Source organism: Carcharodon carcharias, chromosome 16 (assembly GCF_017639515.1).
Source record: "Carcharodon carcharias isolate sCarCar2 chromosome 16, sCarCar2.pri, whole genome shotgun sequence".
Taxonomy (NCBI): Eukaryota; Metazoa; Chordata; class Chondrichthyes; order Lamniformes; family Lamnidae; genus Carcharodon; species Carcharodon carcharias.
Genome location: NC_054482.1, coordinates 73,142,383 through 73,166,315, shown reverse-complemented (window position 1 = coordinate 73,166,315; position 23,933 = coordinate 73,142,383). Strand labels below are relative to the sequence as shown.

The window sequence follows — 23,933 nt, the reverse complement described above, 5'->3', positions numbered from 1 at the left end:
TGCTGCTGGAGGGAGAGGTCGAGTGTTTTCATATGGCGGTGAACAGCAGTCCGAGAAACGTTTTATGTCCCGGAGATACCTGTAATCCTGGGTGGGTTCAAAACAAGAGGGATGGAATTTCAATTGAAATCCATGTGGGGTAAGTCAGAGACGGAGACAGTCACTGAGAAAGGAGATATGGCTGTGAAAGCGGGTTTTAGTAAACACCTTGTCAAACACCAGGAGAGAAATGGAGAGCAGTGAAGGTGAACAAGGCAAAAGAGAGATACGGAAATCTCGTCGCAGAGAGGAACAAAACTTCTTCAAGGTAGGCATTTCTTGAAGAGGAGTGGCAGTCAATTAAACAGAGATAAAAACAAAAAACTGCGGATGCTGGAAATCCAAAACAAAAACAGAAATACCTGGAAAAACTCAGCAGGTCTGGCAGCATCAGAGAAGAAAAGAGTTGACGTTTCGAGTCCTCATGACCCACAGAACTGAGTGAATATAAGGAGAGGGGTGAAATATAAGCTGGTTTAAGGTGGGGGGGTGGGGGGTGGGGGGGGGGGGGTGGAGAAGTGGGGAGGGTGGGTGGGTGGTGTGGTTGCAGGGACAAGCAAGCAGTGATAGGAGCAGATAATCAAAAGATGTCACAGACCAAAGAACAAAAGAACACAGAGGTGTTGAAGGTAGTGATATTATCTAAACAAATGTGCTAATTAAGAATGGATGGTAGGGCACCCAATCTATCCAATCTCTCCTTGTAGCTACACTTTTCTAACCCTGGCAACATTCTTGTAAACCTCCTCTGCACTCTCTCGAGAGCTATTATGTCCTTCCTGTAATGTGGTGACCAGAACTGCACACAATACTCCAGTTGTGGCCTCACCAGTGTTTTATACAATTCGAACATTATATCCTTACTTTTATATTCTATACCTCTGCCAATGAAGGAGAGCATTCCATATGCCTTCTTTACAACCTTGTCTACTTGAACTGCTGCCTTCAGGGACCTGTACTTGTACGTCAAGATCTCTCACTTCATCTACCCCTCTTAGTATATTCCCATTTATTGTGTAATCCCTGTCCCTGTAATTGTTTGACCTCCCTAAATGTATGACCTCACACTTCTCTATGTTAAAATCCATCTGCCACTTTACCACCCACTCCACCAACCCATCTATATAATTTTGGAGATTATGGCTATCCTCTACACTATCTACTACTCAGCCAATCTTTGTGTCATCTGCAAATTTCCCAATCGTGCCCTCCACGTTCACGTCCAAATCGTTAATATATAACACAAACAGCAAGGGTCCCAACACCGAGTCTTGTGGAACACCACTTGAGACAACTTTCCATTCGCAAGGGTATCCACTGACCGTTCCCCTTTGTTTCCTGTTACAAAGCCAACCTTTTATCCAGTTTACCACATTACCCTGAATCCCATGGGCTTTTACTTTCCTGACCAATCTGCCTTGTGGGACTTGTCAAATGCCTTGCTAAAATCCATGTACACAACATCCACTGCACTACCTTCATTAACCTTTCTTGTCACTTCCTCAAAGAATTCAATCAAATTTGAGAGGCAAGACCTTCATTTAACAAATCCATGCTGACCATCCCTGACTAGTCCATGCCTTTCCACATGACAGTTAATCCTATCTCTCAGGATTGATTCTACTAATTTGCTCACCACTGATATAAGACTAACTGGCCTGTAATTGGCATTTCCTTTGATCCCTTTTTAAACAATGGAACTACATTTGTATTCCTCCAGTCCTCCAGTACCTCTCCTGTATCTAGTGAAGATCGGAAAATCAACCTCAGAGCATCTGCTATCTCCTCCCTGACTTCCTTCAGCAGCCTCGGAAACAATCCATCTGGCCATGGTGACTTATCAACCCTTTGAGTACTTCCTCTCTCTTTATGACTATCCCGTCCAAAATCTCACAGTGTTCCTCCTGGACTATTATATCTGCATCCTCCCTTTCCTTTGCAAACACAGAGACAAAATATTCATCCAAAACCCTTCCCACAGCCTCTGCATCTACACACAAGTTTCCATCTTCATCTCTGATAGGTCCCACTTTTTCCTTAACTAACCTTTTAGCATTAATGTATTCATAAAACATCTTTGAGTTATCTTTAACTTTACTTGCTAATCTTTTTTAATGCCCTCTCTTTGATTTCCTTATTTCCTTTTTTACTTCGTCCCTGCACTTCCTATATTCGTCTAGGCTATCTGCAGTGCTTAGTTCTTTGTGCCTATCGTACGCTTTCTTTTTCTGTTTGATCTTCCCCTGTATTCCTCTAGACAACCAGGGGGTCTAGATTTGGCAGTACTACTCTTATTTTTGTAGGGGACATGTCTACTTTGTACAATTAGGATCTCGCTTTTTAGTGCTTCCCACTGGTTTTCCACTGTTTTATCCTCCAGCAATGCTCTCCAGTCCACCTCAGCCAAGTCCCTTCTCATTTCTGCAAAATTTGCCTCCCCCAGTTCAAGACTTTTACTCCTGCCTTATCTCTGTCCTTTTCCATGGTAAAACTAAATTTAACTGAATTGTGATCACTGTCCCCGATATGGTTGCCATCTGTCACTTCACCCACTTGCCCTTCTTCATTCCCCAATACTAGGTCTAGAATTGCATCTCCTCTCGTTGGGTTTGTCACTAATTGGTTGAAAAAAATTTCCTGGACACACTGCATGAAATTTTTCTCCCTCAGTGCCCCTTATATTGTTTGAATCCCAGTTGATATTAGGATAGATGTAGTCTCCTACTATTATTGCCCTCTTGTTCTTACAAGCAGAAATTTGCCTACATATTTGTTCTTCTATCTCCCTTTCACTATTTTGGGGTCTGTAGTATACTCCCAGTAGTGTGATTGCCCCTTTTTTATTTCTAAGTTAATCTATAAAGCCTCGTTTGTTGTCCCATTTAGTATAACATCCCTTCTCACAACTGGAATTGATTCTTTAACCATTAGTGCTACCCCCTCCTTTTTTTATCTCCTACTCTATTGTGTCTGAAGACTCTATAACCATGGATATTAAGCTGCCAGTTTTGTCCCTCCTTTAGCCAGGTCTCTGTTATAGCAATGACATCCTGCTGCCATGTGTCTACCTGTGCTCATAGCTATCTTGTTTGTAATACTCCTTGCATTGAAGTATAAACAGTTTAACCCAGTCAATTTCCCTTGCTGGACACTTTGTAAACTTTGCTTCTCCTGTAACTCTATCACAACGTCCCTAGCTAACGTTCTACCTCCATTTTTCTGATCTGAATCTGACCTATCTGATCCTACTCCTGGGATCCCATCCCCCTGCCACACTAGTTTAAATACTCTCCAATAGACCTAGCAAAAGCCCCCGCAAGGACACTGGTCCCAGCTCTGCCTGGGTGCAGCCTGTCTGGTTTATACAGGTCCCACCTTCCCTGCAACCGGTTCTAGTGCCTCAAGAACCTGAATCCCTCCCAGCCACACCATCTCTCCAGCCACGTGTTCATTTGGTCTATCCTCTTATTCCTGCTCTCACTAGCATGTGGAATTGGGAGTAATCCTGAGATTACTACATTTGAGGTCCATCATTTTAATTTATCTCCTAACTTCCTGTACTGAGCTTGCAGGTCCTCGTCCCTTAGTTTACCTATGTCATTGGTACCAATGTATACCATGACCACTGGCTGTTTACCTTCCCTCCCCAGAATGTCCTGCAGCTGCTCCGTGACATCCTGGACCCTGGCACCAGGGAGGCAACATACCATCCTTGATTCACGTTTGTGGCCACAGAAGCGTCTGTCTGTGCCCCTAACTATTGAATCCCCTATCACAATAGCCCTGTCATTTGTTTTCCTCCTGCCCCTTTGAGCAGCAGAGCCACCCAGGGTGCCGTGAACTTGGCTGTTGCTGCTTTCCCCTGAGAGGTCATCCTCCCCAATAGTATCCAAAGCAGTATATCTGTTAGAGAGGGGGATGACCACAGGGGACTCCGGCACTACCTTCCTGAGTTTTTTATTGTTCCTGTTGGTCACCCATTCCCTTTCTGCCTGTGTAATCTTCAACTGCAGTGTGACCACCTCGCTAAACGTGCTATCCACAACTTGCTCAGCATTGCAGATGATCCACAATGAGTCCACCCGCAGCTCCAGCTGCGAAATCCGGTTAGCTAGAAGCTGCATTTGAATACACCTTCTGCACACATGGTCACCAGGGACGCTGGAAGCGTCCCTCATTTCCCGCTTCCTGCAGGAGGAGCATATCACAGGTCTGAGTTCTCCTGCCATGACGTCCCTCTCGATTAAGCTAGTTACTCCCTTAAAAAATACGCTAGCTCGGGGCCTTATTTATGTTAGCTAGGAACCTTATTTCTTGACTAATTATATTTGTACATTACTACTCTATACTTTTTTTTAGCTCCTACCTCAGTATTAAGCAATGAATTATTTTAATAAATTGAAAAAAACTCACCAGGATTTACTCACCAATCAGCTGCTTTTTAAAAAATCCACTTTCAGAAGTGTGTCCCTCGCAGGTCTGGTGCACTCCTGAAAGTATTGCCTCTCCCTCTCTCTTTATTTTGGTTTGAGGAGGAGAGAGGGATGGAAACACTACAGCAATGTAATGTTTGGGGCTATTCCGTTCTTTGACAGTGGGTCCTCCTCAATCCCCTTCTGAGTTGCGGTGACTGCGCTGACTTCTCCCAGAATGCTTCTCAGTCATTTCTCACCACCGCCATCCTTTGGTGTTCTTAAGAAGTAACAGGTGCTGTGGAAAGGGGAACTGGTGGATGTACTGTACTTAGATTTTCAGAAGACATTTGATAAGGTGCCTCAACAAAGGTTATTGGGGAAAATAGAAGCTCATGGTGTACGGGGTAACGTAGTGGCATGGATAGAAGATTGCCTAGCTAACAAGAAACAGAATAGACATAAATGGCTCATTTTCTGGTTGGCAGGATGTGATGAGTGGTGTGCCACAGGGATCAGTGCTGGGGCCTCAACTCTTTACAATTTATACAAATGATTTGGATGAAGGGGCCGATGGTATGATTTCTAAGTTTGCTGATGACACAAAGGTAGGTAGGAAAGTAAGTTGTGAAGAGGACATAAGGAGGTTACAAAAGGATAAAGATAGCTTAGGTGAGTGGAAAAAGATCTGGCAAATGGAATATAATGTGGGAAAATGTGAGGCTGTCCATTTTGGCAGGACAAATAAAAAAGAGGCACATTATCTAAACGGTGAGAGCTTGCAGAGCTCTGATGTGCTGAGGGATCTAGATGTCCCAGTGCATGAACCACAAAAGGTTAGTATGGAGGTGCAAGTAATTAGCAAAGCTAATAGAATGTTATCATTTATTGCAAGGGGAATTGAATACAAGGGAAGGGAGGTTATGCTTCAGTTATACAGGGCATTGGTGAGATCACACCTGGAATACCGTGTAGCATATTGATCTCCTTATTTAAGGAAAGCTGTAAGTGCATTAGAAGCAATTCAGAGAAGGTTTACTAGTTTAATATCTGGAATGAGAGAGTTATCCTATGAGGAAAGGCTGTACAGGCTAGGTTTGTATCCACAGGAGTTTAGATGAGGAAGAGATGACTTGATTGAAACATATAAGATCCTGAGGGGATTTAACAGGATGAATGTGGAAAGGATATTTCCTTTTGTGGAAGAATCTAGAACTCGAGGTCACTGTTTAAAAATAAGGGGTCACCTATTTAGGACAGAGATGAGGAAAACATTTTTCTCAAAGAGATGTGAGACTTTAGAATTCTCTTTCTCAAAAGGTGGCTGAGGCAGAGTTGAATATCTTGAAGGAAGAGGTAGATAGATTCTTGGTAAGCAAAGTGTTGAAAGGTTATCGGGGTAGGCAGGAATACGAGATTAAAATCAGATCAACCATAATCTTATTGAATGGCAGAGCAGGCTTGAGGGGCTGAATGGCCTACCTCCTGCTCCTAATTCGTATGTTCGTATTTCATCAACAAGCCGGAGCCAATAAGAATAGCCACACTTCGAACATTGCTGGGAAGGGACTGCTACAAATTGTATTCTACCCTAAATGCATCCAACGAACAAAGGAAAAGATGACAGAGATTTTGAAAGCCTTGAAAGGACATTTTGAACCCACAGTGAATGTCACTTATGAATGTTGTGCGTTCAACACTAGAGCTGAAGAAAACAATAGATGTGTGTAGAAATGTGGAGTTTGTAAAACATCAGCTAGAGCACATGCATGGCAGAAGAGAGATTCCAGGGAGACTCTAGAGAGAGCAGAACAATTGCGGATATAGGCCAGGATGCAAATACTGCGGATGACATCATACAACAGAAAAGAAGGATCATCCAGCATGGGGAAAGCAATGTTTTAACTGCAAGAAGCCGAGTCATTTCACACACAAGTGTTTGGCTAAAAAGAAGTAAAACAAGTCCATACAAATGGCCATCCGTATAAGAGTCTGATGAAGAACTATGCACAATACAATAGGTTGGTTCTGTCAAATCTATAGGTGATAAATGGTTTGTGACTGTTAAAATGATGACTGCATAAGGAGAGTATCAAGTGAACAAGAAGTGTCAGATAGACACTGTGTCATGCAACATCGTGACCATCATAGACCTGGGTAAGTGGTTCAACATGGCGAGCCAAAAATAAAGCCCTCAAAAGTAAGGTTGAGATTATATGATGGCACGACACTCATACTGCGAGGACAACTTAGTCAGAGAGCCCAATGCAATGGTGAGAAGGAAGATCTAGAGTTCCAGATCATGGTGGGATGCAACAGCTACTCATCTCAGCTAAAGCAAGTCTAAACACCACTACCTGGAAGATCACCTCCAAACCTCTCACTATCCTGACTTGAAAATATATCACCATTCCTTCACTGTCACTGGGTCAAAAATCATGGAACTCCCTCCCTAACAGCACTGTGGATGTACCTACACAACATGAACTGCAGCGGTTCAAGAAGGCAGCTCACCACCAACTTCTCAAGGGCAATTTGGGATGGACAATAAGTGCTGGCCGAACCAGCAATGCCCACATTCCATGAATGAATATTAAAAAAAAACCTTGGACTGGTAACCCTGTTCCAGCAGAGATTCACAACATGTCGCAGTACACAAAACCTGCCGGACAGATCCTAGAAGAGTACAAAGATGTGTTTACAGGGTTGGGGTGTCTACCAGGCAAATATCATTTAGAAGTAGATGAGAGTATAAGACCAATACAGCATCTGCTGAGAAGAGTTCCAGTTGCCCTCAAGTCAAGCCTAAAAGACAAAATAGAAGAGTTCAAAAAGAAAGGAGGAATCAAGAAAGTGACAACTCCTAAGACTGGATTAGCAGTATAGTCGCAGTGAAACAACCGGGAAAACTGCCAGTATGCTTAGACCTAAAGGATCTAAATAAAGCGCTGAAGAGATATCACCACCCCATGCCAACCATCAAAGAAATCTTTTGCTGCACCTTGCCAAGGCAAAGATTTTTTACTACCCTAGATGCCAAGGATGGTTACAGGCAAGTGAAGCTGGATGAAAGCACTAGCTTTCTAACCACATGCTGGACACCATTCAGGAGATACAGATGGTTGCACATGCCGTTTAGCATTTCCACAGCTTCAGAACAGTATCGATGCAGGCAGCATGGGATAGTCAGTGATCTTCCCAGAGTGGAAGCCATAATGGATGATCTACTATTCTATGGATCCATAGCCTCGACCCTGTGAGACACAGTGAAAGAAACCGTAGCTGACCATGATCAGAATTTAATACGACTGCAAGAGAGAGCTTGCCAGATGATCCTGAAGCTGAACAAGAAAAAATTAGAATATAGTTGAAAGAAAAGACATGTCAAAGATTTTCGTCTTGTACTCATCAGGACACTTCACAAGAATACCAATATAAGGAAAACAACAATTTATACTGAATATGAAGAGAGTGCTGATTGGTTGGCAAGTGGACTCTGATTGGTAGAGATGTTGCCATGGTGAATGCTCCAGTGATGGTGACTGACAGTTAACTGCCAAGCATTGTTTTAAATTTAAACCAGGCAGCTTGACCCTGATTAGTCAAGGCATTGCCTTGAGGAATGAGTCAGCAAATAACTGTCACTTATTTCATTTAGCTGAAACAGGCATAATGTGTATACATGTTATTTCTGTCTGTGAAGAACAGGGCCCTGTGTATTAGTATATGTAGCTTCCAGTATACACAAATGCATCACTCTGCACGCCCAACTGACAATCTTAAATTGGTTGTCAGTGTAATTCAGAGGACACTGAGGATTACTTAACAAATGTTGTCCAATCACAGAATTATATCTAATGTCAACTGTGTTTTGAGTTTTGCAAGCACGGGCTAGTTGGGTGTGGTCTGTAACTTGCCTATTGCAAACAGCAGCTGGGACATGCAGTTTTATACCATCCCCCAGTCTTCGGGATGTATGGCCTACATACCTAGCATCACACTGGCACTGAAATTCATATAACGCATTACACATTTGTGTGATAGGCAGAACATCTTTTTGGTTTGACGGCAGCATCCTGTTAGTGGTGAATATCACTTGTGTTGCTAAGCCAAGCCTCATTATGTATGTTTGGCTGAGAACCCAGAAATCCACTAGAATACTAAAACACCTGAGCCCCAGGGAAAACATTGTTTGATTGACAGCTCTGGTTCTCTAATCTCTTCTGTCGATTTCACAATGTTTACTTACACAAGGTAAAGAGGTTTCAAGTGCTTGCAATTTCAGCTGTTGATAATTTAAGGATCTGGATGAATGACATTTATTGGGGTATAGTAACAAGGAGTTTTTTTAAGTAAGTGGAAGGTTATCAATGAATGATGGTTTTCTTAAAAATTTTTTTTTCACACATCCTAATGTCACTATAGGGTTCATTGATCATATACAGTGTATAGCATTTGAATGGGCATGGAAGTGACATAGCTTGACATGGGGGGCATGAGAGGCCATTGGAGTTGTTTGGTAGGCACACAATGGCATGGGGGTATGAGGGGTCATAGGAGGGGGGTAGGGGCATGAGGTGGTATAGATGGGCATGGGGGATGTGTTGGTGTGAGGGTGAGGGCAGGAGGGACTGTTTTTATTATAACTGAGAAGTCCCACAGCACTGAGGGCAGGCATTTTAAATTGCCTCCACATGCAGCAGCCCCTATATAGTTGCCTCCAAGCTTTCTCCCTGGTTGGCTGGCCCAATTGCAGCCCACACCCGGCCCCCAAAATGAAAATCCTGCCCTTGCAGGCACTTTCTACCAAGGTGGGCAGGCCAAAAATCCAAGCCATTGTGAGCGGTGGCTTAAAACTTGACCATTTTTTTTCATCGGTTTTGTTTTCATTAAATTTTGTGTCAATTGAAGTAATTTTTTTGCCATCCAACAACAGAAATAGCACCAATCAGTTTTGTAATCGCAATCTCCCTGTAATAATGGTTTAGATGAAGTGGAATAGCAAGAAACCAATGTTTTTTCTTATTCATTCACAGGATGTGGGCTTCGCTGGCTGGGCCAACATTTATTGCCCATCCTTAGTTGCCTTTGAGAAGGTGGTGGTGAGCTGCAGTCCACGTAACGTAGGTACACCCACAATGCTGTTAAGGAGGGAGTTCCAGGATTTTGACCCAGTGACAGTGAAGGAACAGTGATACATTTCCAAGTCAGGATGGTGAGTGACTTGGAGGGGAACTTCTAGGTGGTGGTGTTCCCATCTATCTGCTGCCCTTGTCCTTCTAGATAGTAGTGGTCATAGGTTTTGAATTTACTTCTAACTTCAATAGTAAAAATTATTTAATTTTGTTGATTTTGTGGGTGGCACTGAGACATTAACAGGTTAATTAACTGGTTACTTGCACATAAGTAGCATGATTAATTGTGTTCTGATTGGGTGTTTTTCACCCTGTGGCAGTTGGGATTATTTTATAAATAAAGACAGCTGTATACACAGTGCTCAGTTTTAGCATTACATTGGACCACCCAATGCCTGATCTGGATTTGGAAAGCGAAATCCTGCAGACAGAGGAAAGTAAAATGTTTTCTTTTAGGAATTAAGTTGAACTGTGTAGAGGTGGAATTTGGAGCCTGAATATATTGGAGTAAAATAAAGTGATATCAATAGACAGTTCACAGATGAAAATCATGATGATGAAAAATCCTTATTTATTATCTACGGGCAGGATTTTGAGCTCAGTGTGCGGACACAGTTGGCAGGCCTGGGAGTGGCTGGGAAATGGGCCACTGCCCATGATCAGCCCCCGACCACGATTTCACGCCAGTTGGCCAATTAACGGCCAGTTAGCGTGAAAGGCATGCTGAAATGCTCTATACTGCCAGGGTGGGGGTGGGAGGAGGGTGAGTGCTGAAGTCAGTGCGGGTGCTAGGAAGCACTCACAGAAAGCTCTCTGAAGGCAGAGAGCTTCTCAAAAGCCATAAATAAAGTCTTTATAATGCCAAAAAAAATGTCCATGCATCTGAATGAGTCACCTAAACATATGGATGCTGACAATTCTGCCCATTTTTATCTTTTTTTAAATTAATCTCGGAAACCTCATCCCGCCCTTGGATGAGGTTTCCTCAAAAAGACAAATGCTGCCTGGTCAATTCGCCCGCCTGCCAACTATAATGTTGGACGGGCAATGAAAAATCCCCAGTAATTGCAGCGTTATAATGGCCTTAATAGGCCTCTTAATTGTCAGCGGACATGCTGCCAACTCTCGCATGTGCCCGCCGACCAAAATACTGCGTGCGTGATGACATCTGGACCCTTGCCCAACGTTATCATGTGCTATTGCATGCTCGAGCATGTCAGCTGCGTGCCCGCATGTCAAGCAAAAAATTCTGCCTCTGGGGAGAGGTGAATGAGGTGGACGAGACTCAAGTCTGTAGAAGTTTAGGAAAATTGTAAGTGTAAGTTCAAGACAATGGGATTGGCAAGTGATAACTAAAGCCAAAGTTAGAAAATTGGTAAGCTTTGATAATAAGCCAAGAAAGATATTCATTAAAAATAAATAAAAGAAGAAGTTAAAACACTGAGAAAGCTGTGGATAAAACAACGACTTCTAAAGGAGTGATAGAGGAGGTTTCCCTAATATTACACAGCTAATACTGTGAATTTTGTTGAAGTTCCCAGTAATATGGATTTGTAATACAGCCTTCATTAATGCAGCCTTAGATAAAGAATCAGTTATCTCAGTTAAAACAGATGATGCAATCTTCTAGCCACAGGTTACACCAAATGCAACAAGATGAAAAGATTACCACTTGCAATGTTCAGAATCAATAAACACATTCACTTAAGTTTTCCAGTTGCAACTTTAAGCATTAGACTGTTTAGAATCTGCTTAACATCGAGGGTTAAAGTTCATCCATATCCATTTTTGTCTGCAGATGTCACAATTCACAATATGGAGGCAGGCAGCATGCAAGCTTTGTAATGTGCAGCTGAGCATGGCCGTACTGCCAGCTGGCTGCATATTCAACAGGGGAACTAACAGCAGTGAGGCTAGCCTGTGTTCCTGCTATTCTCCAAATATTAAAGGCAGTCTGCCCCTATTAAAGAGGAGTTGTACTAATTGAAAGGAAGCTGTTGTTGACTACCAGTACCCTAAGTTGCTGCAAGAAATAAATCAAATGGAGTACCAGGGCAGAGAGTAGGCTCCCAGGTTTAACACAGGGAGCCTTAGTGATGGAGGTCAACAGAAGGACAGAGGCATGTTTCCATGTGGGTTGCCTCAAGGAAAGCCCTTCACAGGGAATGAAAGCAGGTGGCTAGGAAGGTCAACTCCCAAAGTCTAGCCCCAAGGACCTTGCAGCAGTGCCAGAAAATGTTCAGTAATCCCATATGGTTCTCAAAGTCATGAATACATCTGCAGATAACATCTCCTACCACCGGACCATTTATTATTCACCCATAAACTGTACCAATTAATTAGGACTTAGGCCTAACATTCGGATGCTCCACCTCACTGTCACACATCTTCCAACAATACCAACTTCACACTTACCTCTCGTTGCCTCCACATACTTCCAGCTATTCTGCTATGGCAGACTCATTATCCAAAGGCAGTGTAATGTAATCACTGACCATTTTCCATCTCTCTCACAGGACAAGGTAATACACAATAGAAGGAAACAGTTCAGAACTGGTGGGGAACAAGCACGCCTCTTTCCCATGAGCTCTATAGAGGAGATGGTGCCTCGCATCATGGGGCTGTCTGCAACAGAGCCCACTGCATCTAGCATCACTGAGAACACTGAGGATGATGGTATGTTACTATCTTATTCCCATTCTCAAATCTCACCTCATCCAAATCTTGTTATCTGACATGAAGTGCAAGCTGAAGACGGTGTGACAATGGACATATTGCTTTTCACCCCACACCCCTCTTCCCTCACGTCAGCCCCCCTTTTTAGATTTTCTTCCATCAGATAATCAAGAATTTCCACGTGTCCTGCCACTGTAGCCTTAGGAGGAAGGTGAGGAGCAACACCACACTACTAATAAAGAAGCACCAACACCTGATCTGATGGTCACAGCCACCAGCTCATGTACTTGCACTGTACAAACTTAAGAGGCTAATCTAGGGTTGAAATCAGTACATGGTAAGTCACTGGCCATGAGTGAGCTATAGCAAGGCCCAGGGAAAGAAAGAACTTGTGTGTCAGCTCATCAGATGGTGAGGTCATAGAGGAGTACTGCTACAGGGGACTTAGATGAGGAGTTTGATGAAGTGGTATACAGGAAAAAGCTGATGAGGGTGCACACTAAAATGCTTGATGCATTGGCAGGCCTGCCAGACAACCTCCTGTCAGTGTCAAGGAGCATGGAGGAGTCCAGTTCCAACATGGCAGAGGGGGAGCATGGGCTCTCAGACAGTCCATCCAAGTGAAAGCACCTAGCTGCATCCTCTCTGCCTCCTTCTTTTCCTCTCCTCCTCAGGTGTCCTCTAGATGCCAGATGCCCTCAAGATGGCAAGATTGAGGAAGATGCAGCAATCCAGCACAAACTTGGAATGCACTCCAGCAAGAATTGTAGTGCTCTTCCCATGCAGTCTGGGCATGGAATATCAGCTTGAGAATATCAGTGGTCTACCCAAAGTTTCTGGTAGCTGCCTGGCATTTGTTATACGCCTATTGACCTTGCATGCTCCTATGGCGGAGGATGGTCATTAGTCTTGTGTAGAGGAGTTGTCTCTTATCTCTAAGCAGCCACACTCTGGTTCTTCTTGGACACCCAAAGATGGCAGTAACAGCAGACTGGACATCATGAAGACATCACAGCTGCTGCCAGGATGGTGGGCATTCATCAACATAATGATTTGTGCATCATTATACACCAAGTGCACGTTGATGGAATGATAGCCCTGGAAGTTCCTGTACCTCTCCCTGTTGACGTGTGGGTTCACAGAGCCACATGCATGCAGTAGATGAGAGAATCCTGCAATTCCAGAAAATCCATCTGTCCATTCATCCTGCTTCCTTCTGCTTAAAGAGAACACAAAATTGCCTTTCTTCACACAGAGGGCTTCCATCACCTCCCAGATACAGTGATGGATAGCATACTGGAGACGTTCATTATGTCTCCCGCTCCCATCTGGAATGATATGGCCATGTGTAAGTTTAATGCGAATGTTACCTTTACGTCCACTGGCAGTACAATCCTCACCCTCATGGGAAGCTACAGGTGCTCTTGAAGGAGGTGACACAGTTCTGTGACTGCCTCCTTGTTGAATCTGAGCTACCTCAGATATTGCTTCAGGTTGAAGTGGATATATGAGAAGTGCTCTTTGAAAACCTGTGTTGGTAGGGCTTTCTGTGGAGAGCCCCCCTCCTCCACCATCTTCACAGAGCTTCTATTCTCTGCAGCTTCAGCTTGATTTGTTAGTCTTGTTACATATCCAGGGGCACTGCAATTACAGTCTATAGCTCTTGCAGACTTGGTGTTTAGAGGTGACTAAGTCTCCTACCCTTCCTGAATGGATGCACCAACTCATCAGAAGACTTCCAAAAACAACCCAGTACTTACTTATGCGGTGGCAAAGTGGGAGCAAGTCAAAAGCTGTCCCTATAATCTGTAACTCTTTCAAGTACAAACACATTTCCATCTGTTCCTATTCAGATGAAGTTACATTGTTTCATAGTTTGCCATTGTGAGATCTGAACTCTTGATCTTGGGGTTACAAACCCAGTACCATAACCACTTGGCTATTTAGGCCAAGCAAAGTTCACGAGAGGATCTTTGGTAACTCTTTCGAGTATAAACCCATTTCCATCTGTTTCAGATGAAGTTACATTGTTTGCCATTGTGAGATTTGAACTCTTGATCTTGGGGTTACAAACCCAGTACCATAACCACTTGGCTATTTAGGCCAAGCTCTGTATAATCTGTAACTCTTTCGAGTACAAACCCGTTTCCATCTGTTTCAGATGAAGTTACATTGTTTCATAATTTGCCATTGTGAGATTTGAACTCTTGATACTCTTTTTTTGAGTAAACCTGTTTCCATCTGTTTCAGATGAAGTTACATTGTTTCATAGTTTGCCATTGTGAGATTTGAACTCTTGATCTTGGGGTTACAAACCCAGTACCATAACCACTTGGCTATTTAGGCCAAGCTCCGTATAATCTGTACAAGTAGTGGTTCCCTTATGCAGCTGAATGTGTTCAGCTGTGAGTGATTAGCATAGGAGTTCACTTGACCCATGTGAGCCAGGTCTTGGAAACTGTCAAATCAGTCATAACGAAGAACATACAGGGTATGCCCACACTAGTACCTTTCCCAGCATGTGCACTGCATGGACCATGCCAGAAGTGACAGAAACAGATTACATGCTTTTTGCAGACTTCAGGGCTTCTGTAGCACTTACACCAGCATCATTATAGAGCCCAATTTTGTGATCCTAGTGTATTATGCCTCTGAGCTACGGGATGTGTATTCAACTGCTTGATCTCTTCTGGACCATAGGCGGAGATGCAGAGCAAAGGCTCAGTCCTGTCTGCAGTGAGGGAAACTAGAGGACAAGTCATTATAACCCAGTTTTTTGAAAGCCCTGGTGGTTTGTTAGCGACAACATTTGCGGAGATCTGGGAATAAGCTACTTGTTAGCTAAGAGAGAACAAGAAATTATTTAAATAGGCCAAAATATATTATAATATAGCATGTAAGTAAAAAGAGTTTAAGTCATTTCTTTACACATTTATCAGCATTTCTGATTCCTTACAAGAACCAAATATTATTCTCATATGGGAGATGATATGGGACATCATATTCTGATGATATTTTTACAACCAGTGATTCTTCTTAAACGTATGTGCAATATATGCAGTACAAAACTTTACCGACTTCCCATTTGGTTTCTTTTCATACTTTGCAAACTTTGCAGCTGTTCTGTGGTGTTGCCACTGCTGGCAGCAGTAAATTCCAGACATGGACAGGTTCCACATCGTTACTCCTCCTGATCTTCAGCTTCTAGAAGAAATACTTTGAGTAAGTGTACCTCATGGAATACTGAAAAAGGTGATTTCCAGGAAAAATAACTCACAGATCAACCAAGAAAAATCATATTAGTCAGCTGAATGAAACTTCATTAGAAATTTACAAAATACTAGTATATCTCCCATGCCATTTCTGAGGAGTGGTCTGGAAGCTAGCTGGTGGTTTCTGATAATTACTGCAGTTCTGGCATAACCTGAATGCCCACTCTTGTAACATGGAAAAATTACTGAAGCAATATATAGCATTACTGATATGAAGTAAAAATATTACAACTTATTAATATTAATAATATTAAAAAAATACAAGGCATCATGCATCGAATGTTTGCAATACTGTTTACCTAACAATGTACAAAATTTGCTTATGATACCAAAGTCAAGAAGTATGGGCACACCCATTATTTGGCACACTGCGTAGGGACGCAGAGAAAATGAATGGTGAAGTCCAAGATGATCCTTTTACTTGGTCCTGGACCTCATTATAATGGAACTGACAAAAAGCAACAGCCGGCCGGTGAATAGGTGTGAAATATTGGGTTGATGCTAGCATCACAGCAACCCTCATATTTATTCACCTGGGACCAGGGTTAAGGATCGGGTTGGGTTTGATTCCTGTAATCATTGGGGTTGGGGGATGTTACAAGAGAGGACTGGGGTTCAAGAATAATTGCGATTCGATGGAGGATGGGAGTCGGGAGTGGTGGTGATCAGAGGAGGCGTATCAGGAGCAGTGGCAGGCATTCTTTAAGTGTGAGATCAGGAGAGACACACCTGCTCCTCCTGGCTCCATATTCAGGTAAGTAAATATGAAAATGCTAGATCATAAGTGATTCCAAGCTCTGCTGAATGCGGTTGGCTTCAGTGCAGGCTACCTCCGGACAAACCAGTCTTGAAGTGGGGGCATCAAACAGACAATAGGCCATTTATTTGTACATGCAAAGTGTTACAGATGGGGAGAGATCATAGAATAGTTACAGCACAGGAGGCCAGTTAGCCCATTGTGTCCGTGCAGGCTCCCTGCAAGTGCATTTCACCTATTCCACTCCCCCGCCTTCTCCTGTAGCCTTGCAATTTTTCCCTTTTCAGATAATGATCTTTTGAATGCCATGATTTAATCAGCCTTCTCCACACTCTCAACCAGTGCATTCCAGTTACTAAACACTTGCTTTGTAAAAAAAAGTTTCCTCATGTCACCGTCGCTTATTTTGTCAATCATCTTAAAATCTGTTCCCTCTCATTCTCGATCCTTCCACCAATGGGTACAGTTTCTCCCCTATCCAGTCCCCTTATGCTTTTGAATACCTCAATCATATCTCCTCTCAACCTTCTCAAAGGAGGACAGTCCCAACTTCTCCGATCTATCTACTTAACTGAATGTGGGATAATTTCTCCTAATTGTCCCCTCATCACCTCTCGGCTGATTGCAACAGGATGTATTTTAGAGAAAAAGTGTTTAATCCCTTGAGTGTTTTGACTTTTAAGAACAGACTCAAAGCAAGCATTCTGGTAAGTTTCAATCAAAAAAAAAGATAAACATTTATTTCTCACAACACCCGAAAATGTATGCAACACACACCCACTCCTCATTCACGTAGTCACATACACCCATAAGAAAAGCTGATTTCTAAAGATGTAACATGCACTTAGTTATCTTAGAGTCAAAAACAGGTGACTTCTAATCTGTCCTCAAGATGGTAGTTGAAATATTGTAGGCCTGAAGAATTGCACTGAAGGAAAATGAAAGTCAGAGTTTTCTGGTGATGAATTCACGCTGGTTCACTCCAAATGACAGCAAGCTTCTGCCTTTCCACAAAAAGTTGATTGAGCCCCTGTAGTTTTTTTAAATGTATTTTTGGAAGGTGGGCGTTGCTGGCTAGGCCAGCATTTATTGCTCATTCCCAGTTGCTCTTAAGAAGGTGGTAGTGAGCTGCCTTCTTGAACCGCTGCAGCCCATGTGGTGTAGGTACACCCACAGCGCTGCTAGGGAGGGAGTTCCAGGATTTTGACCCAGTGACAGTGAAGGAATGGTGATATATTTTAAAGTCAGGATGGTGAGTGTCTTGGAGGGAACTTCCAGGCAGTTGTGTTCCCATGTGTCTGCTATCCTTATCCTTCTAGATGGTAGTTGTCGTGGGTTTGGAAGGTGATGTTTAAGGAGGTTTGGTGAGTTCTTGCAGTGCATCTTATAAGACTATAAGACATAGGAGCAGAAATTAGGCCATTTGGCCCATCAAGTCTGCTCCGCCATTCAATCATGGCTGATAAGTTTCTCAACCCCATTCTCCCGCCTTCTCCCCGTAACCTTTGATCCCTTTACCAATCAAGAACCTATCCATCTCGGTCTTAAATACACTCAATGACCTGGCCTCCACAACCTTCTGTGGCAATGAATTCTATAGATTCACCACTCTCTGGCTAAAGAAGTTTCTCATCTCTGTTCTAAAAGGTCTTCCCTTTACTCTGAGGCTGTGCCCTCAGGTCCTAGTCTCTCCTACTAATGGAAACATCTTCCCCACGTCCACTCTATCCAGGCCTTTCAGTATTCTGTAAGTTTCAATCAGATCCCCCCTCATCCTTCGTGTGTAAACCCAGAGTCCTCAAACGTTCCTCATATGTTAAACCTTTCATTCCTGGGATCATCCTCGTGAACCTCCTCTGGACCTTCTCCAGGGCCAGCACATCCTTCCTGAGATACAGGGCCCAAAATTGCTCACAATATTCTAAATGTGGTCTGACCAGAGCCAGAGCCTTATAAAGCCTCAGCAGCACATCCCTGCTTTTATATTCTAGTCCTTAAGAAATAAATGCCAACATTGCATTTGCCTTCCTAACTACCGACTCAACCTGCAAGTTAACCTTAAGAGAATCCTGGACTAGGACTCCCAAGTACCTTTGCACTCCAGATTTCTGAATTCTCTCCCCATTTAGAAGATGATCTTGTAGAAGATACACACTGCTGCCACTGTGCATCGGTGGTGAAGGGAGTGAATGTTCGTGGAAGGGTGTGCCAATCAAACCCGCTGCCTTGTCCTAAATGGTGTCGAGCTTTTTGAGTGTTGTTGGAGCTGCACTCATCCAGGCAAGTGACTTGTACCATGTAGATGGTGGAGAGGCTTTGGGGAGTCAGGAGGTGAGTTAGTCGCCGAAGAATTCCTAGCCTCTGTCCTGCTTTTGTAGCCACAGTATTTATATGTTTCATACAGTTCAGTTTCTGGTCGATGCAAACCCCCCTGGATATTGATAGTGGGGGATTCAATCATGACAATGCCATTGAATGTCAAGGGGCAGATTCCCTCTTGTTGGAGATGGTCAGTGCCTGCCAATTGTGTGGCGCAAATGCTACTTGCCACTTATCAGCCCAAACCTGAATATTGTCCTGGTATTGCTGCATTTGGACATTGACTACTTCAGTATCTGAGGAGTCGTGAGTGGTGCTGAACATTGTGCAATCATCAGTGAACTTCCCACTGCTGACCTTATGATGGAAGGAAGGTCATTGAGGAAGCAGCTGAAGATGGTTGGACCTAGAATACTACACTACACCAAGTCCCGACGAGAGCATGAAGCAGCACCAAAGTAATCATCGATGTACCGGAGAAAGACTTGTGGAAGGGGGTGAAATATAAGCTCTCTGAACTTACTGCACGCCGTTCTCTCAGGTCCAACCCCAACATTGTCATCAAACCTGCTGACAAGGGTGGTGCTGTTGTTGTCTGGCGTACTGACCTCTACCTCGCGGAGGCTGAGCGTCAACTCGCAGACACTTCCTCCTACCTTTCCCTGGACCATGACCCCACCACTGAATATCAAGCCATTGTTTCCAGACCTGTCACTGACCTCATCTCCTCTGGAGATCTTCCTCCCACAGTTTCCAACCTGATAGTCGCCCAACCTCGGACGGCCCGCTTCTACCTCCTACCCAAAATCTACAACAGAACTGTCCCGGTAGACCGATCATGTCAGCTTGCTCCTGCCCCACAGAACTCATTTCTTGATATCTTGACTCCCTTCTCTCTCCCCTTGTCCAGTCTCTTCCCACCTACATCCGTGATTCCTCTGACACCTTACGTCACATCAACAATTTCCAGTTCCCTGGCTCCAACCACTTCCTCTTCACCATGGACGTCCAATCCCTCTACACCTCCATCCCCCACCAGGATAGTCTGAGGGCCCTTAGCTTCTTCCTTGAACAGAGGCCCAAACAATCCCCATCTACCACTACTCTCCTCCGTTTGGCTGAACTGGTTCTCACACTGAACAATTTCTCCTTCAACTCCTCTCACTTCCTCCAAATAAAAGGTGTGGCTATGGGTACCCGCATGGGCCCCAGCTATGCCTGTCTCTTTATAGGGTATGTGGAACATTCCTTGTTCCAGTCCTGCTCCGGCCCCCTTCCACAACTCTTTCTCCGGTACATCGATGATTACTTTGGTGCTGCTTCATGCTCTCGTCGGGACTTGGAAAAATTTATTAATTTTGCTTCCAATCTCTACCCTTCCATCATTTTCACGTGGTCCATCTCTGACACTTCCCTTCCCTTCCTTGACCTCTCTGTCTCAATCTCTGGTGATAGACTGTCCACCAATATCCATTACAAGCCTACCGACTCCCACAGCTACCTCGACTATAGCTCCTCACATCCCGCTTCCTGTAAGGACTCCATCCCATTCTCTCAGTTCCTTCGCCTCAGTCACATCTGTTCCGATGATGCTACCTTCAAAAACAGTTCCTCTGACATGTCGTCCTTCTTCCTTAACCGAGGTTTTCCACCCACTGTCGTTGACAGGGCCCTCAACCGTGTCCAGCCCATCTCCCGCGCATCTGCCCTCACATCTTCTCCTCCCTCCCAGAAACATGATAGGGTCCCCCTTGTCCTCACTTATCACCCCACCAGCCTCCGCATTCAAAGGATCATCCTCCGCCATTTCTGCCAACTCCAGCATGATGCCACCACCAAACACATCTTCCCTTCATTCCCCCGGCGGCATTTCGTAGGGATTATTCCCTCCAGGACACCCTGGTCCACTCCTCCATCACCCCCTACTCCTCAACCCCCACTTATGGCACCTCCCCATGTCCACGCAAAAGATGCAACACCTGCCCCTTCACTTCCTCTCTCCTCACCGTCCAAGGGCCCAAACACTCCCTTTCAAGTGAAGCAGCACTTCACTTGCATTTCCCCCAACTTAGTCTACTGCATTCGTTGCTCCCAATGCGGTCTCCTCTACATTGGAGAGACCAAACGTAAACTGGGCGACCACTTTGCAGAACACCTGCGGTCTGTCCGCAAGAATGACCCAAACCTCCCTGTCGCTTGCCATTTTAACACTCCACCCTGCTCTCTTGCCCACATGTCTGTCCTTGGCTTGTTGCATTGTTCCAGTGAAGCCCAACGCAAACTGGAGGAACAGCACCTCATCTTCCGACTAGGCACTTTACAGCCTTCCGGACTGAATATTGAATTCAACAACTTTAGATCTTGAACTCCCTCCTCCTTCCCCACCCCCTTTCTGTTTCTTCCCCCTTCCTTTTGTTTTTTCCAATAATTTATATAGATTTTTCTTTTCCCACCTATTTCCATTATTTTTAAATCTTTTATGCCCCCCCACCCCCACTAGAGCTATACCTTGAGTGCCCTACCATCCATTCTTAATTATCACATTCATTTAGATAATATCACCACCTTCAACACCTCTGTGTTCTTTTGTTCTTTTGTCTGTGACATCTTTTGATTATCTGCTCCTGTCACTGCTTGCTTGTCCCTACAACCACACCACCCCCCTCCACTTCTCTCCCCCCACCCAACACCGCCACCCTCCCCCCCCCCCACCTTAAACCAGCTTATATTTCACCCGTCTCCTTGGAATCACCCAGTTCTGCTGAAGGGTCATGAGGACTCGAAATGTCAACTCTTTTCTTCTCCGCCAATGCTGCCAGACCTGCTGAGTTTTTCCAGGTAATTCTGTTTTTATTTTGGATTTCCAGCATCCACAGTTTTTTGTTTTTATCTCTTTGTTAGATTTCAAGTTTGCAGACACAGAGACTAGTTAATTGAGTTTCTGTAAATATCTAGACAATAGTACCTGTAAGTTCCCAAGGGACCTTGTTGCATATGATTCTCTTCAATGGGAAGTCTTCCACAAGGACATTTACATTTTAACGACTTTACAGAGGCATGTTCAGACATGAGTTAATCCTTGTCTGTGTAGAAACCACTAAAGACATCATTTGACTCCCCCAAATCCAATCTGTTAAGGTAAATTGTCCATTCCATGCTGCATTTTTTTTAAATAAGAAAGGTCGTGTCCATCTTCCTAATAAGTTTTTCAGGCATGGGATGTGACTGTGACAAAAGGCCTAACAAAGCAAAAGCATGCTTCAGGCATGCATAAAGAGTGCTTATTTATTTTTCTTTTCCAATATGGCAGGTGGCATACTTCTGGCAATAAACGTCTTCGTGCATCATGCCTGTCAGACTGAGGGTTTTGTAGACTAGTGAGGGAAAAGCAGGCGTTGCATTGTTCAGTTAATAGGACATGCATCTTTGTCCTTCATTCCTCTAAAGGTCTTATTCTTAGTAATTGATTTCATTTTTTTGCTTTACTGACTTTGTCGTAGACACTTGAGATGCTGGTATTCTATTTGTTTACTCTTTCCTCTTCCATCTTTTTCTAATGCCAAAATTCTAAAAAAAAAAATTTCCTTTTTTTTTGGTTGATTTACAGTTCTCTGCTGTGTTCTAATTAGGGAAAGCATGTTGGTGAAGGATACTAGTGGAGGTAATCTTTATTTGGTCTAACAGAGAGTGAAACATTACAAGTTTACACCTCCAGACTCTATCATCCCAACTGTGCTCAAATGAAATTGCAATTCATGACCTCCACCTGCATATAATTAAAAGCAATTGATATACAATTAACATGGAGTGCTACTGCACCAGATAGACTGTTGACAAGTGCTCGCTTCGGCAGCACATATACTAAAAAAAAAATTGGAACGATACAGAGAAGATTAGCATGGCCCCTGCGCAAGGATGACACGCAAATTTGTGAAGCGTTCCATACTCAAAAAGAGTTATACTAAAATTGGAATGATACAGAGAAGATAGACTGTTGACGAAGTGTGCAATCATTGGTACTGTCAACAAGTTGACCATTCAATTTGCTGTAAGCCTAGCTGACTGACAAGGCCAAATTTTCCCAAATTCCAGGTTGCTCACCACTGGGACCAAGAGTGGGTCCCGAGGCCATGCGGACAGATGACAAGACCATGGGCATGATATTACCACCAGCAGTCAATTATGAGGTCACCACTGACACCGCCATCCAATTGAGGATGGTGACTCACCTCTCACAGATGCCGGCACAGTCAGAAGACTGACAGCTTGGTAGCCATTGCAGCGCTACCAATCAAGGTGGTCGCTGCTGAGGCTGCAGGAAGAAGAGAGTGTCTCCATGTTGAGTGGTCCTTGAATTCTATAAAAGGTTTTCATTTACTGTACTGGGGCCAGGCAAGCAAGCCCAGCAATCAGAAGGGTGAAACCTCCAGCAGTAGTGTCCAAGTCATGGGTTTGACCATTGCCACCAGAGACTGCTCCATGGGCCTCTCTGTGGGCCATAGAACAGCCATTAAGGTAATTTCTCCCAAGAATCCATTGGGAGGCTGCCAAGTAGCAGGAGTCTTTCCCAAGACCAATAAAATGCCAGCAGGGACAGGAAGTGGCTGATAATTGACTGCTTAATTGATTTAATTGGCTGTCTGCCTGTCAGCTGGCCACTACACCACTGCTGTTCCTTATGTTAGAAATATCTTTGGCAGTGGGCAAACATTGGGCTTCCTTCCTGATGTCTTCCACCTCCACTTTACACGTTTGCCTTCCTCACAGCTCTGCTCCAGAGAGCTGGTAAAATCCAGCCCACTGATTCTGGCATCTGTGTCTGAGATGAGCAAAACTCAATCTCAATCAATGGCTCAGAAATAAATTGTATTTATTTCAAAGTTTAAACTATATCAAACTTTTTTTCTGCTGCTCATGCTTCATTGTTGTCTTTTGTAAATGTTGTCTGATTTTCATGTCACACATTCTGCACTTCTCATCATTGTTCTTTAACAGTAGGTAACAAACATCTCCGATGATGCATCACTCTGATCTTGCAGAATTTGTCAACAGAAAGTACAACTCTCTACCTCCACCGCACCTCCCCCAGCTGAGCTATCGAGTCCTTTTGTTTAATCCTGCTGTCATGTAACATGGGTTGTCAGAGCTAGTTCACTCTGGCTATTACTATTTGAACAGAGTGAAACCTACAACTCTTAAGATGGTGGCTCTCTCTCTTTCTCTGTCTCTCACACACACACTAACTCCACCACCACCCTCACACACACACACACACACACACACACACACACACACACACACAGAGAGAGACAGTCAAAGCATT

At 43.8% G+C, this 23,933-nt stretch overlaps 1 long non-coding RNA gene and 1 pseudogene across 1 annotated transcript in view; one reads left to right on the top strand and one right to left on the bottom strand.

Annotated features, from left to right (window-relative positions):
• LOC121289468 overlaps positions 1–23,933 on the bottom strand; it is a 135,304-nt gene that overhangs the window by 66,031 nt on the left and 45,340 nt on the right. The gene's annotated exons all lie outside the window — the stretch shown is intronic.
• Positions 22,448–22,560, top strand: LOC121289492 (annotated as a pseudogene).